Raw genomic sequence first — 13,474 nt, forward strand, 5'->3', positions numbered from 1 at the left:
CAGGTGCTGTAAGCTTTTCTCATTTTTACTTTATACAGGGGGCGCTCCACTTCACGATTAATTTAAATCTATCACTCCCCTTCCATTTTACTATTTTATATATATATTTTTTTTTTTCTCTCATTCATAAAGGCAGCTTTTAGAAACCGTTTTACTCTAAATACTTCCTGGTAATTCTAGGTGCTGTAAGCTGTTCGTGCCTTTATTCCACCAGGGCGCGATCTTCTCACAAACTTGAAGACTGTCACTCCCCATTCACGTTTTACAACTTATTGTTAATGATAAAGAGACAGCTTTTTACACACAGTTTTAAACAAAGTACTGATATTATTCCTCTTCAACTGACCGCTTTGTTTTCTATGCAAAAACCACTTCGCCACAGAAGACTCGATATTATTGGCATAGCAAGTTCTGCTCTTCTCCTTTCAAAACTTGCTAAAAGCTGTATTTAAAAGAACAGATTGGCCGGGGTAATTCACACCCTTCAATGCCAGCTTAATGTTTAGGTTAGTGGGAATCACAGAGGAATTAGGGATGGAAACTTCTTTGCTGGTGGTAGAAGCGGTCTGGTGAATTTTTAGAGAGAAGAGGCCGTCGATGTTTGAATGTAGAAAATTGTTCTGGCTGCAGCCTGCAGTATGGACTTATTGGTGTGTGTAGCTCCCAGTGTTCTGACAGCGCGACGTTTTGGGGAAGCATGTGATTCAGCAGCTACCAGTGGGCTTCGTGCGGCGGAGATTTTGTGGCTGTTAGCGGAGTTGATAACAGAGGGTCGTTAAGAGAAGCCTGCATGCAGTAGGCAAAGGAGTAATGTTTGCCGGCGGGGGACGTGCGGCGATTAACCTGTGCGGTAGTGAAAAGGAGTTAAAAAGAAGGAAGTGTGCGGATGCGGAAAGAATGGAATAATTGTGGTAGGCTGCCGGCTGAGTAGTTTGGTGAATGTTTGGTGTGGGTCCGGCGCTGCCGATTGGATGGTGGGGCTGCAGTGTGAGTCAGATAAAAAAAATAAAAAACCAGGAGTTGGATCCAATGGGACTAACTGGCATGTATAGACGCGTGTAATGCAAAAGGGTTGTTTTTGGTAGCATCTCTCGCTTACGGCCATACCACCCTGAACACGCCCGATCTCATCTGATCTCGGAAGCTAAGCAGGTTTAGGGTCTGGTTAGTACTTGGATGGGAGACCACCTGGGAATACCAGGTGCTGTAAGCTTTTCTCATTTTTACTTTATACAGGGGGCGCTCCACTTCACGATTAATTTAAATCTATCACTCCCCTTCCATTTTACTATTTTATATATATATATATTTTTTTCTCTCATTCATAAAGGCAGCTTTTAGAAACCGTTTTACTCTAAATACTTCCTGGTAATTCTAGGTGCTGTAAGCTGTTCGTGCCTTTATTCCACCAGGGCGCGATCTTCTCACAAACTTGAAGACTGTCACTCCCCATTCACGTTTTACAACTTATTGTTAATGATAAAGAGACAGCTTTTTACACACAGTTTTAAACAAAGTACTGATATTATTCCTCTTCAACTGACCGCTTTGTTTTCTATGCAAAAACCACTTCGCCACAGAAGACTCGATATTATTGGCATAGCAAGTTCTGCTCTTCTCCTTTCAAAACTTGCTAAAAGCTGTATTTAAAAGAACAGATTGGCCGGGGTAATTCACACCCTTCAATGCCAGCTTAATGTTTAGGTTAGTGGGAGTCACAGACGAATTAGGGATGGAAACTTCTTTGCTGGTGGTAGAAGCGGTCTGGTGAATTTTTAGAGAGAAGAGGCCGTCGATGTTTGAATGTAGAAAATTGTTCTGGCTGCAGCCTGCAGTATGGACTTGTTGGTGTGTGTAGCTCCCAGTGTTCTGACAGCGTGACGTTTTGGGGAAGCATGTGATTCAGCAGCTACCAGTGGGCTTCGTGCGGCGGAGATTTTGTGGCTGTTAGCGGAGTTGATAACAGAGGGTCGTTAAGAGAAGCCTGCATGCAGTAGGCAAAGGAGTAATGTTTGCCGGCGGGGGACGTGCGGCGATTAACCTGTGCGGTAGTGAAAAGGAGTTAAAAAGAAGGAAGTGTGCGGATGCGGAAAGAATGGAATAATTGTGGTAGGCTGCCGGCTGAGTAGTTTGGTGAATGTTTGGTGTGGGTCCGGCGCTGCCGATTGGATGGTGGTGCTGCAGTGTGAGTCAGATAAAAAAAAAAAAAAACCAGGAGTTGGATCCAATGGGACTAACTGGCATGTATAGACGCGTGTAATGCAAAAGGGTTGTTTTTGGTAGCATCTCTCGCTTACGGCCATACCACCCTGAACACGCCCGATCTCATCTGATCTCGGAAGCTAAGCAGGTTTAGGGTCTGGTTAGTACTTGGATGGGAGACCACCTGGGAATACCAGGTGCTGTAAGCTTTTCTCATTTTTACTTTATACAGGGGGCGCTCCACTTCACGATTAATTTAAATCTATCACTCCCCTTCCATTTTACTATTTTATATATATATATATTTTTTTCTCTCATTCATAAAGGCAGCTTTTAGAAACCGTTTTACTCTAAATACTTCCTGGTAATTCTAGGTGCTGTAAGCTGTTCGTGCCTTTATTCCACCAGGGCGCGATCTTCTCACAAACTTGAAGACTGTCACTCCCCATTCACGTTTTACAACTTATTGTTAATGATAAAGAGACAGCTTTTTACACACAGTTTTAAACAAAGTACTGATATTATTCCTCTTCAACTGACCGCTTTGTTTTCTATGCAAAAACCACTTCGCCACAGAAGACTCGATATTATTGGCATAGCAAGTTCTGCTCTTCTCCTTTCAAAACTTGCTAAAAGCTGTATTTAAAAGAACAGATTGGCCGGGGTAATTCACACCCTTCAATGCCAGCTTAATGTTTAGGTTAGTGGGAGTCACAGACGAATTAGGGATGGAAACTTCTTTGCTGGTGGTAGAAGCGGTCTGGTGAATTTTTAGAGAGAAGAGGCCGTCGATGTTTGAATGTAGAAAATTGTTCTGGCTGCAGCCTGCAGTATGGACTTGTTGGTGTGTGTAGCTCCCAGTGTTCTGACAGCGTGACGTTTTGGGGAAGCATGTGATTCAGCAGCTACCAGTGGGCTTCGTGCGGCGGAGATTTTGTGGCTGTTAGCGGAGTTGATAACAGAGGGTCGTTAAGAGAAGCCTGCATGCAGTAGGCAAAGGAGTAATGTTTGCCGGCGGGGGACGTGCGGCGATTAACCTGTGCGGTAGTGAAAAGGAGTTAAAAAGAAGGAAGTGTGCGGATGCGGAAAGAATGGAATAATTGTGGTAGGCTGCTGGCTGAGTAGTTTGGTGAATGTTTGGTGTGGGTCCGGCGCTGCCGATTGGATGGTGGTGCTGCAGTGTGAGTCAGATAAAAAAAAAAAAAAAACCAGGAGTAGGATCCAATGGGACTAACTGGCATGTATAGACGCGTGTAATGCAAAAGGGCTGTTTTTGGTAGCATCTCTCGCTTACGGCCATACCACCCTGAACACGCCCGATCTCGTCTGATCTCGGAAGCTAAGCAGGGTAGGGTCTGGTTAGTACTTGGATGGGAGACCACCTGGGAATACCTGGTGCTGTAAGCTTTTCTCACTTTTACTTTATACAGGGGGCGCTCCACTTCACGATTAATTTAAATCTATCACTCCCCTTCCATTTTACTATTTTATATATATATATATATATTTTTCTCTCATTCATAAAGGCAGCTTTTAGAAACCGTTTTACTCTAAATACTTCCTGGTAATTCTAGGTGCTGTAAGCTGTTCGTGCCTTTATTCCACCAGGGCGCGATCTTCTCACAAACTTGAAGACTGTCACTCCCCATTCACGTTTTACAACTTATTGTTAATGATAAAGAGACAGCTTTTTACACACAGTTTTAAACAAAGTACTGATATTATTCCTCTTCAACTGACCGCTTTGTTTTCTATGCAAAAACCACTTCGCCACAGAAGACTCGATATTATTGGCATAGCAAGTTCTGCTCTTCTCCTTTCAAAACTTGCTAAAAGCTGTATTTAAAAGAACAGATTGGCCGGGGTAATTCACACCCTTCAATGCCAGCTTAATGTTTAGGTTAGTGGGAATCACAGAGGAATTAGGGATGGAAACTTCTTTGCTGGTGGTAGAAGCGGTCTGGTGAATTTTTAGAGAGAAGAGGCCGTCGATGTTTGAATGTAGAAAATTGTTCTGGCTGCAGCCTGCAGTATGGACTTGTTGGTGTGTGTAGCTCCCAGTGTTCTGACAGCGCGACGTTTTGGGGAAGCATGTGATTCAGCAGCTACCAGTGGGCTTCGTGCGGCGGAGATTTTGTGGCTGTTAGCGGAGTTGATAACAGAGGGTCGTTAAGAGAAGCCTGCATGCAGTAGGCAAAGGAGTAATGTTTGCCGGCGGGGGACATGCGGCGATAAACCTGTGCGGTAGTGAAAAGGAGTTAAAAAGAAGGAAGTGTGCGGATGCGGAAAGAATGGAATAATTGTGGTAGGCTGCCGGCTGAGTAGTTTGGTGAATGTTTGGTGTGGGTCCGGCGCTGCCGATTGGATGGTGGGGCTGCAGTGTGAGTCAGATAAAAAAAAAAAAAAAACCAGGAGTAGGATCCAATGGGACTAACTGGCATGTATAGACGCGTGTAATGCAAAAGGGCTGTTTTTGGTAGCATCTCTCGCTTACGGCCATACCACCCTGAACACGCCCGATCTCATCTGATCTCGGAAACTAAGCAGGGTAGGGTCTGGTTAGTACTTGGATGGGAGACCTCCTGGGAATACCAGGTGCTGTAAGCCTTTCTCACTTTTACTTTATACAGGGGGCGCTCCACTTCACGATTAATTTAAATCTATCACTCCCCTTCCATTTTACTATTTTATATATATATATTTTTTTTTTCTCTCATTCATAAAGGCAGCTTTTAGAAACCGTTTTACTCTAAATACTTCCTGGTAATTCTAGGTGCTGTAAGCTGTTCGTGCCTTTATTCCACCAGGGCGCGATCTTCTCACAAACTTGAAGACTGTCACTCCCCATTCACGTTTTACAACTTATTGTTAATGATAAAGAGACAGCTTTTTACACACAGTTTTAAACAAAGTACTGATATTATTCCTCTTCAACTGACCGCTTTGTTTTCTATGCAAAAACCACTTCGCCACAGAAGACTCGATATTATTGGCATAGCAAGTTCTGCTCTTCTCCTTTCAAAACTTGCTAAAATCTGTATTTAAAAGAACAGATTGGCCGGGGTAATTCACACCCTTCAATGCCAGCTTAATGTTTAGGTTAGTGGGAATCACAGAGGAATTAGGGATGGAAACTTCTTTGCTGGTGGTAGAAGCGGTCTGGTGAATTTTTAGAGAGAAGAGGCCGTCGATGTTTGAATGTAGAAAATTGATCTGGCTGCAGCCTGCAGTATGGACTTGTTGGTGTGTGTAGCTCCCAGTGTTCTGACAGCGCGACGTTTTGGGGAAGCATGTGATTCAGCAGCTACCAGTGGGCTTCGTGCGGCGGAGATTTTGTGGCTGTTAGCGGAGTTGATAACAGAGGGTCGTTAAGAGAAGCCTACATGCAGTAGGCAAAGGAGTAATGTTTGCCGGTGGGGGACGTGCGGCGATTAACCTGTGCGGTAGTGAAAAGGAGTTAAAAAGAAGGAAGTGTGCGGATGCGGAAAGAATGGAATAATTGTGGTAGGCTGCCGGCTGAGTAGTTTGGTGAATATTTGGTGTGGGTCCGGCGCTGCCGATTGGATGGTGGGGCTGCAGTGTGAGTCAGATAAAAAAAAAAAAAAAACCAGGAGTAGGATCCAATGGGACTAACTGGCATGTATAGACACGTGTAATGCAAAAGGGCTGTTTTTGGTAGCATCTCTCGCTTACGGCCATACCACCCTGAACACGCCCGATCTCGTCTGATCTCGGAAGCCAAGCAGCGTAGGGTCTGGTTAGTACTTGGATGGGAGACCTCCTGGGAATACCAGGTGCTGTAAGCCTTTCTCACTTTTACTTTATACAGGGGGCGCTCCACTTCACGATTAATTTAAATCTATCACTCCCCTTCCATTTTACTATTTTATATATATATATATTTTTTTTCTCTCATTCATAAAGGCAGCTTTTAGAAACCGTTTTACTCTAAATACTTCCTGGTAATTCTAGGTGCTGTAAGCTGTTCGTGCCTTTATTCCACCCGGGCGCGATCTTCTCACAAACTTGAAGACTGTCACTCCCCATTCACGTTTTACAACTTATTGTTAATGATAAAGAGACAGCTTTTTACACACAGTTTTAAACAAAGTACTGATATTATTCCTCTTCAACTGACCGCTTTGTTTTCTATGCAAAAACCACTTCGCCACAGAAGACTCGATATTATTGGCATAGCAAGTTCTGCTCTTCTCCTTTCAAAACTTGCTAAAAGCTGTATTTAAAAGAACAGATTGGCCGGGGTAATTCACACCCTTCAATGCCAGCTTAATGTTTAGGTTAGTGGGAATCACAGAGGAATTAGGGATGGAAACTTCTTTGCTGGTGGTAGAAGCGGTCTGGTGAATTTTTAGAGAGAAGAGGCCGTCGATGTTTGAATGTAGAAAATTGATCTGGCTGCAGCCTGCAGTATGGACTTGTTGGTGTGTGTAGCTCCCAGTGTTCTGACAGCGCGACGTTTTGGGGAAGCATGTGATTCAGCAGCTACCAGTGGGCTTCGTGCGGCGGAGATTTTGTGGCTGTTAGCGGAGTTGATAACAGAGGGTCGTTAAGAGAAGCCTACATGCAGTAGGCAAAGGAGTAATGTTTGCCGGTGGGGGACGTGCGGCGATTAACCTGTGCGGTAGTGAAAAGGAGTTAAAAAGAAGGAAGTGTGCGGATGCGGAAAGAATGGAATAATTGTGGTAGGCTGCCGGCTGAGTAGTTTGGTGAATGTTTGGTGTGGGTCCGGCGCTGCCGATTGGATGGTGGGGCTGCAGTGTGAGTCAGATAAAAAAAAAAAAAAACAGGAGTAGGATCCAATGGGACTAACTGGCATGTATAGACGCGTGTAATGCAAAAGGGCTGTTTTTGGTAGCATCTCTCGCTTACGGCCATACCACCCTGAACACGCCCGATCTCGTCTGATCTTGGAAGCCAAACAGGGTAGGGTCTGGTTAGTACTTGGATGGGAGACCACCTGGGAATACCAGGTGCTGTAAGCTTTTCTCACTTTTACTTTATACAGGGGGCGCTCCACTTCACGATTAATTTAAATCTATCACTCCCCTTCCATTTTACTATTTTATATATATATATATATATTTTTCTCTCATTCATAAAGGCAGCTTTTAGAAACCGTTTTACTCTAAATACTTCATGGTAATTCTAGGTGCTGTAAGCTGTTCGTGCCTTTATTCCACCAGGGCGCGATCTTCTCACAAACTTGAAGACTGTCACTCCCCATTCACGTTTTACAACTTATTGTTAATGATAAAGAGACAGCTTTTTACACACAGTTTTAAACAAAGTACTGATATTATTCCTCTTCAACTGACCGCTTTGTTTTCTATGCAAAAACCACTTCGCCACAGAAGACTCGATATTATTGGCATAGCAAGTTCTGCTCTTCTCCTTTCAAAACGTGCTAAAAGCTGTATTTAAAAGAACAGATTGGCCGGGGTAATTCACACCCTTTAATGCCAGCTTAATGTTTAGGTTAGTGGGAATCACAGAGGAATTGGGGATGGAAACTTCTTTGCTGGTGGTAGAAGCGGTCTGGTGAATTTTTAGAGAGAAGAGGCCGTCGATGTTTGAATGTAGAAAATTGTTCTGGCTGCAGCCTGCAGTATGGACTTGTTGGTGTGTGCAGCTCCCAGTGTTCTGACAGCGCGACGTTTTGGGGAAGCATGTGATTCAGCAGCTACCAGTGGGCTTCGTGCGGCGGAGATTTTGTGGCTGTTAGCGGAGTTGATAACAGAGGGTCGTTAAGAGAAGCCTGCATGCAGTAGGCAAAGGAGTAATGTTTGCCGGCGGGGGACATGCGGCGATAAACCTGTGCGGTAGTGAAAAGGATTTAAAAAGAAGGAAGTGTGCGGATGCGGAAAGAATGGAATAATTGTGGTAGGCTGCCGGCTGAGTAGTTTGGTGAATGTTTGGTGTGGGTCCGGCGCTGCCGATTGGATGGTGGGGCTGCAGTGTGAGTCAGATAAAAAAAAAAAAAAAAACCAGGAGTAGGATCCAATGGGACTAACTGGCATGTATAGACGCGTGTAATGCAAAAGGGCTGTTTTTGGTAGCATCTCTTGCTTACGGCCATACCACCCTGAACACGCCCGATCTCGTCTGATCTCGGAAGCCAAGCAGCGTAGGGTCTGGTTAGTACTTGGATGGGAGACCTCCTGGGAATACCAGGTGCTGTAAGCCTTTCTCACTTTTACTTCATACAGGGGGCGCTCCACTTCACGATTAATTTAAATCTATCACTCCCCTTCCATTTTACTATTTTATATATATATATATATTTTTTTTTTCTCTCATTCATAAAGGCAGCTTTTAGAAACCGTTTTACTCTAAATACTTCCTGGTAATTCTAGGTGCTGTAAGCTGTTCGTGCCTTTATTCCACCAGGGCGCGATCTTCTCACAAACTTGAAGACTGTCACTCCCCATTCACGTTTTACAACTTATTGTTAATGATAAAGAGACAGCTTTTTACACACAGTTTTAAACAAAGTACTGATATTATTCCTCTTCAACTGACCGCTTTGTTTTCTATGCAAAAACCACTTCGCCACAGAAGACTCGATATTATTGGCATAGCAAGTTCTGCTCTTCTCCTTTCAAAACTTGCTAAAAGCTGTATTTAAAAGAACAGATTGGCCGGGGTAATTCACACCATTCAATGCCAGCTTAATGTTTAGGTTAGTGGGAATCACAGAGGAATTAGGGATGGAAACTTCTTTGCTGGTGGTAGAAGCGGTCTGGTGAATTTTTAGAGAGAAGAGGCCGTCGATGTTTGAATGTAGAAAATTGTTCTGGCTGCAGCCTGCAGTATGGACTTGTTGGTGTGTGTAGCTCCCAGTGTTCTGACAGCGCGACGTTTTGGGGAAGCATGTGATTCAGCAGCTACCAGTGGGCTTCGTGCGGCGGAGATTTTGTGGCTGTTAGCGGAGTTGATAACAGAGGGTCGTTAAGAGAAGCCTGCATGCAGTAGGCAAAGGAGTAATGTTTGCCGGCGGGGGACATGCGGCGATAAACCTGTGCGGTAGTGAAAAGGAGTTAAAAAGAAGGAAGTGTGCGGATGCGGAAAGAATGGAATAATTGTGGTAGGCTGCCGGCTGAGTAGTTTGGTGAATGTTTGGTGTGGGTCCGGCGCTGCCGATTGGATGGTGGGGCTGCAGTGTGAGTCAGATAAAAAAAAAAAAAAAACCAGGAGTAGGATCCAATGGGACTAACTGGCATGTATAGACGCGTGTAATGCAAAAGGGCTGTTTTTGGTAGCATCTCTCGCTTACGGCCATACCACCCTGAACACGCCCGATCTCGTCTGATCTCGGAAGCCAAGCAGCGTAGGGTCTGGTTAGTACTTGGATGGGAGACCTCCTGGGAATACCAGGTGCTGTAAGCCTTTCTCACTTTTACTTCATACAGGGGGCGCTCCACTTCACGATTAATTTAAATCTATCACTCCCCTTCCATTTTACTATTTTATATATATATATATATATATTTTTTTTTCTCTCATTCATAAAGGCAGCTTTTAGAAACCGTTTTACTCTAAATACTTCCTGGTAATTCTAGGTGCTGTAAGCTGTTCGTGCCTTTATTCCACCAGGGCGCGATCTTCTCACAAACTTGAAGACTGTCACTCCCCATTCACGTTTTACAACTTATTGTTAATGATAAAGAGACAGCTTTTTACACACAGTTTTAAACAAAGTACTGATATTATTCCTCTTCAACTGACCGCTTTGTTTTCTATGCAAAAACCACTTTGCCACAGAAGACTCGATATTATTGGCATAGCAAGTTCTGCTCTTCTCCTTTCAAAACTTGCTAAAAGCTGTATTTAAAAGAACAGATTGGCCGGGGTAATTCACACCATTCAATGCCAGCTTAATGTTTAGGTTAGTGGGAATCACAGAGGAATTAGGGATGGAAACTTCTTTGCTGGTGGTAGAAGCGGTCTGGTGAATTTTTAGAGAGAAGAGGCCGTCGATGTTTGAATGTAGAAAATTGATCTGGCTGCAGCCTGCAGTATGGACTTGTTGGTGTGTGTAGCTCCCAGTGTTCTGACAGTGCGACGTTTTGGGGAAGCATGTGATTCAGCAGCTACCAGTGGGCTTCGTGCGGCGGAGATTTTGTGGCTGTTAGCGGAGTTGATAACAGAGGGTCGTTAAGAGAAGCCTGCATGCAGTAGGCAAAGGAGTAATGTTTGCCGGCGGGGGACGTGCGGCGATTAACCTGTGCGGTAGTGAAAAGGACTTAAAGAGAAGGAAGTGTGCGGATGCGGAAAGAATGGAATAATTGTGGTAGGCTGCCGGCTGAGTAGTTTGGTGAATGTTTGGTGTGGGTCCGGCGCTGCCGATTGGATGGTGGGGCTGCAGTGTGAGTCAGATAAAAAAAAAAAAAAACAGGAGTAGGATCCAATGGGACTAACTGGCATGTATAGACGCGTGTAATGCAAAAGGGCTGTTTTTGGTAGCATCTCTCGCTTACGGCCATACCACCCTGAACACGCCCGATCTCGTCTGATCTCAGAAGCTAAGCAGGATAGGGTCTGGTTAGTACTTGGATGGGAGACCACCTGGGAATACCAGGTGCTGTAAGCTTTTCTCACTTTTACTTTATACAGGGGGCGCTCCACTTCACGATTAATTTAAATCTATCACTCCCCTTCCATTTTACTATTTTATATATATATATATATATATTTTTTTTTTTCTCTCATTCATAAAGGCAGCTTTTAGAAACCGTTTTACTCTAAATACTTCCTGGTAATTCTAGGTGCTGTAAGCTGTTCGTGCCTTTATTCCACCAGGGAGCGATCTTCTCACAAACTTGAAGACTGTCACTCCCCATTCACGTTTTACAACTTATTGTTAATGATAAAGAGACAGCTTTTTACACACAGTTTTAAACAAAGTACTGATATTATTCCTCTTCAACTGACCGCTTTGTTTTCTATGCAAAAACCACTTCGCCACAGAAGACTCGATATTATTGGCATAGCAAGTTCTGCTCTTCTCCTTTCAAAACTTGCTAAAAGCTGTATTTAAAAGAACAGATTGGCCGGGGTAATTCACACCCTTCAATGCCAGCTTAATGTTTAGGTTAGTGGGAATCACAGAGGAATTAGGGATGGAAACTTCTTTGCTGGTGGTAGAAGCGGTCTGCTGAATTTTTAGAGAGAAGAGGCCGTCGATGTTTGAATGTAGAAAATTGTTCTGGCTGCAGCCTGCAGTATGGACTTGTTGGTGTGTGTAGCTCCCAGTGTTCTGACAGCGTGACGTTTTGGGGAAGCATGTGATTCAGCAGCTACCAGTGGGCTTCGTGCGGCGGAGATTTTGTGGCTGTTAGCGGAGTTGATAACAGAGGGTCGTTAAGAGAAGCCTGCATGCAGTAGGCAAAGGAGTAATGTTTGCCGGCGGGGGACGTGCGGCGATTAACCTGTGCGGTAGTGAAAAGGAGTTAAAAGAAGGAAGTGTGCGGATGCGGAAAGAATGGAATAATTGTGGTAGGCTGCCGGCTGAGTAGTTTGGTGAATGTTTGGTGTGGGTCCGGCGCTGCCGATTGGATGGTGGGGCTGCAGTGTGAGTCAGATAAAAAAAAAAAAGAACATTAGTAGGATCCAATGGGACCAACTGGCATGTATAGAGGCGTGTAATGCAAAAGGGCTGTTTTTGGTAGCATCTCTCGCTTACGGCCATACCACCCTGAACACGCCCGATCTCGTCTGATCTCGGAAACTAAGCAGGGTAGGGTCTGGTTAGTACTTGGATGGGAGACCTCCTGGGAATACCAGGTGCTGTAAGCCTTTCTCACTTTTACTTCATACAGGGGGCGCTCCACTTCACGATTAATTTAAATCTATCACTCCCCTTCCATTTTACTATTTTATATATATATATATATATATTTTTTTTTCTCTCATTCATAAAGGCAGCTTTTAGAAACCGTTTTACTCTAAATACTTCCTGGTAATTCTAGGTGCTGTAAGCTGTTCGTGCCTTTATTCCACCAGGGCGCGATCTTCTCACAAACTTGAAGACTGTCACTCCCCATTCACGTTTTACAACTTATTGTTAATGATAAAGAGACAGCTTTTTACACACAGTTTTAAACAAAGTACTGATATTATTCCTCTTCAACTGACCGCTTTGTTTTCTATGCAAAAACCACTTTGCCACAGAAGACTCGATATTATTGGCATAGCAAGTTCTGCTCTTCTCCTTTCAAAACTTGCTAAAAGCTGTATTTAAAAGAACAGATTGGCCGGGGTAATTCACACCATTCAATGCCAGCTTAATGTTTAGGTTAGTGGGAATCACAGAGGAATTAGGGATGGAAACTTCTTTGCTGGTGGTAGAAGCGGTCTGGTGAATTTTTAGAGAGAAGAGGCCGTCGATGTTTGAATGTAGAAAATTGATCTGGCTGCAGCCTGCAGTATGGACTTGTTGGTGTGTGTAGCTCCCAGTGTTCTGACAGTGCGACGTTTTGGGGAAGCATGTGATTCAGCAGCTACCAGTGGGCTTCGTGCGGCGGAGATTTTGTGGCTGTTAGCGGAGTTGATAACAGAGGGTCGTTAAGAGAAGCCTGCATGCAGTAGGCAAAGGAGTAATGTTTGCCGGCGGGGGACGTGCGGCGATTAACCTGTGCGGTAGTGAAAAGGACTTAAAGAGAAGGAAGTGTGCGGATGCGGAAAGAATGGAATAATTGTGGTAGGCTGCCGGCTGAGTAGTTTGGTGAATGTTTGGTGTGGGTCCGGCGCTGCCGATTGGATGGTGGGGCTGCAGTGTGAGTCAGATAAAAAAAAAAAAAAAAACCAGGAGTAGGATCCAATGGGACTAACTGGCATGTATAGACGCGTGTAATGCAAAAGGGCTGTTTTTGGTAGCATCTCTTGCTTACGGCCATACCACCCTGAACACGCCCGATCTCGTCTGATCTCGGAAGCCAAGCAGCGTAGGGTCTGGTTAGTACTTGGATGGGAGACCTCCTGGGAATACCAGGTGCTGTAAGCCTTTCTCACTTTTACTTCATACAGGGGGCGCTCCACTTCACGATTAATTTAAATCTATCACTCCCCTTCCATTTTACTATTTTATATATATATATATTTTTTTTTTTTCTCTCATTCATAAAGGCAGCTTTTAGAAACCGTTTTACTCTAAATACTTCCTGGTAATTCTAGGTGCTGTAAGCTGTTCGTGCCTTTATTCCACCAGGGCGCGATCTTCTCACAAACTTGAAGACTGTCACTCCCCATTCAC

The 13,474-nt window shown here is 44.2% G+C and overlaps 12 non-coding genes across 12 annotated transcripts in view; all 12 read left to right on the forward strand.

The window, feature by feature from the left end:
* LOC125734027 (5S ribosomal RNA) overlaps positions 1–15 on the forward strand; it is a 119-nt gene extending 104 nt beyond the window's left edge. Inside the window, exon 1 of the ribosomal RNA XR_007393356.1 lies at positions 1–15. This exon is cut by the window's left edge and continues 104 nt beyond it. This is a non-coding gene — a ribosomal RNA (5S ribosomal RNA).
* Positions 16–1,093: 1,078 nt separating this feature from the next.
* On the forward strand, positions 1,094–1,213 carry LOC125735871 (5S ribosomal RNA). The gene has a single exon (XR_007395156.1). It is a non-coding gene; the product is annotated as a 5S ribosomal RNA (ribosomal RNA).
* Positions 1,214–2,291: 1,078 nt separating this feature from the next.
* LOC125735874 (5S ribosomal RNA) lies at positions 2,292–2,411 on the forward strand. The gene has a single exon (XR_007395158.1). It is a non-coding gene; the product is annotated as a 5S ribosomal RNA (ribosomal RNA).
* Positions 2,412–3,490: 1,079 nt separating this feature from the next.
* LOC125731060 (5S ribosomal RNA) lies at positions 3,491–3,609 on the forward strand. Its single transcript, XR_007391349.1, has one exon. It is a non-coding gene; the product is annotated as a 5S ribosomal RNA (ribosomal RNA).
* Positions 3,610–4,690: 1,081 nt separating this feature from the next.
* On the forward strand, positions 4,691–4,809 carry LOC125733063 (5S ribosomal RNA). The gene has a single exon (XR_007392421.1). It is a non-coding gene; the product is annotated as a 5S ribosomal RNA (ribosomal RNA).
* Positions 4,810–5,889: 1,080 nt separating this feature from the next.
* On the forward strand, positions 5,890–6,008 carry LOC125734697 (5S ribosomal RNA). Its single transcript, XR_007394000.1, has one exon. It is a non-coding gene; the product is annotated as a 5S ribosomal RNA (ribosomal RNA).
* Positions 6,009–7,086: 1,078 nt separating this feature from the next.
* LOC125735214 (5S ribosomal RNA) lies at positions 7,087–7,205 on the forward strand. Its single transcript, XR_007394512.1, has one exon. It is a non-coding gene; the product is annotated as a 5S ribosomal RNA (ribosomal RNA).
* Positions 7,206–8,287: 1,082 nt separating this feature from the next.
* LOC125734698 (5S ribosomal RNA) lies at positions 8,288–8,406 on the forward strand. The gene has a single exon (XR_007394001.1). It is a non-coding gene; the product is annotated as a 5S ribosomal RNA (ribosomal RNA).
* A 1,084-nt stretch (positions 8,407–9,490) lies between these two features.
* On the forward strand, positions 9,491–9,609 carry LOC125734699 (5S ribosomal RNA). The gene has a single exon (XR_007394002.1). It is a non-coding gene; the product is annotated as a 5S ribosomal RNA (ribosomal RNA).
* A 1,085-nt stretch (positions 9,610–10,694) lies between these two features.
* On the forward strand, positions 10,695–10,813 carry LOC125735711 (5S ribosomal RNA). The gene has a single exon (XR_007395003.1). It is a non-coding gene; the product is annotated as a 5S ribosomal RNA (ribosomal RNA).
* Positions 10,814–11,899: 1,086 nt separating this feature from the next.
* Positions 11,900–12,018, forward strand: LOC125733563 (5S ribosomal RNA). The gene has a single exon (XR_007392904.1). It is a non-coding gene; the product is annotated as a 5S ribosomal RNA (ribosomal RNA).
* Positions 12,019–13,106: 1,088 nt separating this feature from the next.
* LOC125734700 (5S ribosomal RNA) lies at positions 13,107–13,225 on the forward strand. The gene has a single exon (XR_007394003.1). It is a non-coding gene; the product is annotated as a 5S ribosomal RNA (ribosomal RNA).
* The last annotated feature ends 249 nt before the right edge of the window (positions 13,226–13,474 follow it).

This window comes from Brienomyrus brachyistius, chromosome 2, assembly GCF_023856365.1.
Source record: "Brienomyrus brachyistius isolate T26 chromosome 2, BBRACH_0.4, whole genome shotgun sequence".
In the NCBI taxonomy this organism is placed as follows: Eukaryota; Metazoa; Chordata; class Actinopteri; order Osteoglossiformes; family Mormyridae; genus Brienomyrus; species Brienomyrus brachyistius.